We start from the raw sequence: 5,241 nt of genomic DNA on the forward strand, positions 1-5,241 counted from the left end.
CTAGGAGTGCCCAGTACACAGAGAAGTGTTGCTCCAAGAGTGTGTACCAGGTGTCAAGCATGCAGCTGCCAAGTCCAAAAATGCCAGGAGCAGTATTTGGAATCATGCTGTATTCATAGGCTCTAAGAGGCATAGTCTTCAGTGTCTAGGATCTCCACTCAAAAGTTGGACCCTAGCAGTACCAAGGGTAAGGCCTGCAGGACAGCCAACGGGCCAAACTCCAGGGCACATAATGGTAGGTAGTTTAGGGTAATTTTCGAGATAAGCCTGAATATAACAGACAAATGAAGAATGTGTTGCCTCCAAAACTCACTTAGGCCCAGAAGATGTTGCACTTGTTTAAAGGTAGTTGAGATTTTTAGTAGCATCCACTGATGCGTAAGTCCCTTGGGAATTTGTTTTTCTGCTAACCAGAAAGCCCCAATATTTAACAGAAATTGCTAACCTTTGTATTTTATGTAGGACTGTATGTAACCCAATCTGGTGGCTTGGGATTCTGTCACTGTTGTATCCAATTAGGCCAGAATGGGCTGTACAGGTTTGGATTTTAAGAGATTGCAGAAACCTTATTTTGTATGTTTAGCCTCTTAACCAGTAATTTGATTAGGAATTTAATCCAATCAGTATTCTAATACATGAGGGTGGGTTTCAATCTTTGCAAGACCAAGGCTATTTTAGTTAGATTTCATTTTTGGAAAGTACCTTTTTAGGATCCAAACTGAAACTATATGGCATTAAAAAGGACCCCTTCATGTTTTTGAGTCCAGAATGCTACTTTTGTTTCCCTAATTCTGTATGATAGTTGTGAGGCCAGTTGCCTCGCTGGGAGCTTGGACATGCCCACTTCTGCACTCAGCACTTAGCCTGCCTTGGAAAACCCCACCTACCTACCAATAGCAGCCTGCCCTGATCACGCCCTGTTTCCCCACAACCAATCAAATGCCTTCACTCCCTATAAAACCCCACGCCCAGAAGAGTCAGGCGTGACTTCCCTGGCCTCTTTCCACGGGACCACGGAACCTCGCCTGGGATCTGAATAAATTGGCATTTAATCTTTTTGTGCTGGCCTGTTTCCTCATTTTAAATTCAGCGATAACTCTTACAAGTGGTGCCGAAACCTGGGAGGACTTCTAGGACCGCTCCTGGGGGAAACTGACTCCTCCACCCGAAGCCAGGCCAGGAAACTGCTCCGCCGCAAGGTAAGACTTCTATTGCCCACAACCTTTCCTGCTGCTTGCCCCATGGACTCCCTAATCATAATCACGGCTGCATCAGGGACTCCTTCCTGTCTCGCCATGGGCCTGGGGCCCCAGCCTTGTCTTGAGGACCTGACCATAGAGGAAACATCCCTACACTCTTGTCTTCTCCCCGTGAGGGGTTTCCCAGGGTCAGGATTCTGAGGGAGACGTCCCCACCTTCCTGAACCCTCTCGTATCCACCGGTGTTCGGTGGCATGGCCAAGGTTTGGGAAATCAGAAGTGTCCGTTTGCAAACCTGGGCCCTGTCCCACAGCAGGACCAAACCCCTGGCTTTCACCACTAAAATGTTTATCTCAAACTAGCCCTTTGGCATACAAGCTCCCGTCTAGGAAGTAACTGCACTTTCGGTTTCTCTTCCTAATCCTGAGCAAATGAGTGAGCTTAGGTGTATTCCCACGGCCTGACAGCTACGGGGCTTGTGTGGGCCTCAACCCACTGTTTCACAGGGATGTAATAAGACATAACAGTGATTCACCTCAGGAAACTGAAGGGGACCAGGCCTGGGGGTTATATGGTACACCTTAGCCAAGATGCCCTGAAACATCCCTTCGGGGACATGGCCAGGAAGGCATCAGACTGGTCTCCCTCTCGAGGGGCACCCACCCTTTGTCCATTAATACTATATGTGGTTCTGTCTTTACTGTAAATTCACTAGCTTCGTTAGGCTCCTACTAGCCGATACACAGTGGTCCAGGCCTGCTTCCCTTGAAGTAGCAGATATTCTACAGTGGGTAACAGACCGCTGGCTACAGGGGACCGTCACTGAATTCTTGCCTCTAGAAATAACTCTATTCTCCTTTTTCCTCCTACTCTTCTTTTACCGCTAAAGCCTCACTTCCTAGTTCTCTTTCTCACTTCCTCTAATTCTTCCATGTGGCAATTAGCTGTAGCCCTGTCTCTTTTTTATTTTCTTTCTCATTATAATCTTCACACCCTGGAGGTTCTCTCAGCCACACCCCCCTGGGAAAAGAGATTTTCTGCCTGTGTTGGGCATAATGCCTTCCAGTGTCCACACCTCACCCATAGTTAACTACAAAAATGTGGGTAATCAAATTTCATCCAGACCCCAAGTCACCACTGGGATGCCTAGCCAAAAATCTACCCAAACTGGGTCTTTCTATAAAAAAGAAAAGGCTACTCTTCCTCTCCACTGTGGCCTGGCCACAGTACCCTCTGGCCAACCAGTCTAAATGGCCTCCAGAGGGCACACTCGACTTTAATGTCCTGACCTAGATAACTTTTGCCAAAGGAATGGCAAGTGGGCAGAGGTTCCCTACATTCAGGCTTTCTGGCATCTCCTCTCCCACCCTGATCTCTGCTCTTCCTGTAGTACTGTCCAGGTACTCCTAGCAAAGAACTCCCTGACACTCCCTCCGGCCCCTTCGCCAGCCCCAATCTGACTGAAAAGCTCTCCTTACCCCCCGCCTGACCCACTAATCCTCTGCCTTATGCAGGCCCCCAAACCCCACCTGCTCATCCTCTTCCAAGTTCCAACCTGACCTCTCCTGTTAGTGCCCACACTTGCTTGCACTGTGCTTCCAAAGACAAAACCTCTCTCCTTTGTCCTATCGGAGGGCGTTGTCCGAGTGCACATTCCCTTCTCCCTCTCCGATCTATCGGCCATTGAAAAGCGCCTAGGGTCATTCTCCACCAATCCTACTGCTTACACCAAAGAATTTCGTTACCTCGCCCAGGCGTATGACCTTACCTGGCATGACACCTATGTAATCCTGTCCTCCACCCTTACACCATATGAGCATGACCACATTCTTACAGCAGCCTGAACACACACTGATCAGGTACATCTCACAAACAAATGCCGGTGGCGTGGCGGCGGTACCCGAGGCCAACCCTAATTGGGACTATCAAACTGGTCAAGATGGCCACCGCCACGGAGCCCAAATGCTACAGTGCCTCCTAGCAGGCATGCAAAGTGCAGCTCAGAAGGTAGTTAATTCTGACAAGTTAAGGGAAATAACTCAGGGTCCTGATGAAAACCCAGCTGCCTTCCTTAACCAATTAACTAATGCTATGATCCTCCATGCCTGGCTGGATCCGGCCTTCCTAGCAGGGGCTACAGTCCTAGCCACTCACTTCATCTCCCAGTCAGCAGCTGATATAAGGAGGAAACTTTAAAAAGTTGAGGAGGGCCCCCAAACTCCCATACGAGACCTGGTAAACCTGGCATTTAAAGTTTTTAATGGCCGAGAGGAAAAAGCTGAAGCCACCTGTCAGACCCGGCTGCAGCAGAAAGCCTCCAAACCCAGGCTCTTGTAGCAGCCCTGAGGCCAGCAGTCCACTGAGTACCTGGTGGAGGGGGTCCATCAAAACCCTTCCAAAATTCTTTTAGGGCCCCGCCCGGGCCGTGTTTTAAATGTGACCAGGAGGGACACTGGGTGCAGCAATGCCCCTGTCCTCGTCCTCCTCCTGGACCTTACCCAAGCTGCAAACAAACTAGACACTGGAAGGTTGACTGCCCATCACAGACTACAGGCTCACCCCCCGCACCTCTATGTGAGGGGCAAGCCGGTCCACAGAAAGCAGTCCCATCACTTCAACATCTCAGCCTTGTGAATGACTGACAGAACCTGGACTTGAGGAACCCCATCACCCTCACCGAGCCCAGGATAATGCTGCAGATAGTGGGTAAGTCCATTTCCTTCTTAGTGGATACGGAGGCTACCTATTCTGTATCGCCTTCCTACTCAGGACCTAGCATACCTTCCCAGGTTTCAGTCATGGGAATTAATGGAAAGCCTTACTGTCCTAATCAAACTCATCCCTTAGCCTGTGTCCTTGAGGGACATCCCTTCTCCCACTCCTTTCTAATCATACCCTCATGCCCAGTTCCCCTTTTAGGATGAGATATTCTCCAAACTGTGGGGGCCACTCTCCAACTCAATGGCTCCCCACACTCAAGCCCATCACCAGCCCACCTCCTCTTGCCACTCTTAACTGACACCATCCCCCGTTTTAATCCTTCACCTGAACCCCCTATTCCTCCTGAGGCAGTCAATCCCTCGGTATGGGACACCTGCAAGCCAGTAGTGGCCAGATATCACACGCCAGTTAAGATACTTCTAAAAAATCCTACCCACTTTCCCTCACATCCTCAGTTTCCCATCTCAAAAACCCACGGACTCCTTATCCCCACCAGTTCCCCTTGTAATACTCCTATCTTGCTGGTCCAGAAGCCATCCGGCAACTACCACCTAGTTCAGGACCTACGCCTTAAGGAGGCAGTGGTACCCCTCCACCCTGTGGTCCCCAACCCATATACCCTATTATCCAGCATTCCCTCCATTACCTCCCATTTTACAGTTCTTGACCTCAAGGATGCCTTCTTTACCATTCCCCTACAACCTGAGTCTTACTTTCTCTTTGCCTTCACCTGGACTGATCCAGACACCAACCTGTTGCAACAGCTCACCTGGACGGTCCTGCCCTAGGGATTCAGAGACAGCCCCCATATTTTCAGACAAGCCTTAGCAGCTGATCTTAGCTCCTGTCCCCTTCAACCCAGTCTCCTTCTTCAGTATGCGGATTACCTGTTACTTTGTAGCCCCTCCCTCTCCCTGTCTCAGCAGCACACCACCACTCACCTTAACTTTCTGGGATCTCAAGGGTACCAGGTATCTCCCTCCAAGGCACAGTTATCAGTCACCTTGGTAGTCTACTTAGGCATTCGCCTCACCCCTACAACTAAAAGCCTAACAACAAATCGCCAAAAGGCACTCCTTTTGCTACAGCCTCCAGAGACGGCTGACCAAATTCTTTCCTTTTTAGGGTTTGTAGGCTTCTTCCACACTGGATACCTAATTTTGACTGCCTAGCTAAACCTCTATATGCAGCAGCTAAAGCTGCTAGGATGGGACCCCTCTCCCATCCTAGGATAGTAAAGCAGGCTTTTAAAACCCTACAAACTGCATTATCCACAGCACCACTGCTCCAGGTACCAGATCTCAGCTGCCCCTTCCATTTG

The 5,241-nt window shown here is 49.6% G+C and overlaps 1 long non-coding RNA gene across 1 annotated transcript; it reads right to left on the reverse strand.

The window, feature by feature from the left end:
• Positions 1-1,782: 1,782 nt before the first annotated feature.
• Positions 1,783-3,873, reverse strand: LOC116551206. Its single transcript, XR_004268770.1, has 3 exons — positions 3,863-3,873; positions 2,755-2,759; positions 1,783-2,097 (listed from the first exon to the last, which is right to left on the reverse strand). It is a non-coding gene; the product is annotated as an uncharacterized LOC116551206 (long non-coding RNA).
• Between the last annotated feature and the right edge of the window lie 1,368 nt (positions 3,874-5,241).

The sequence above is a fragment of the Sapajus apella genome, unplaced genomic scaffold (genome assembly GCF_009761245.1).
Source record: "Sapajus apella isolate SASKATOON/1434 unplaced genomic scaffold, GSC_monkey_1.0 scaffold9, whole genome shotgun sequence".
Taxonomy (NCBI): Eukaryota; Metazoa; Chordata; class Mammalia; order Primates; family Cebidae; genus Sapajus; species Sapajus apella.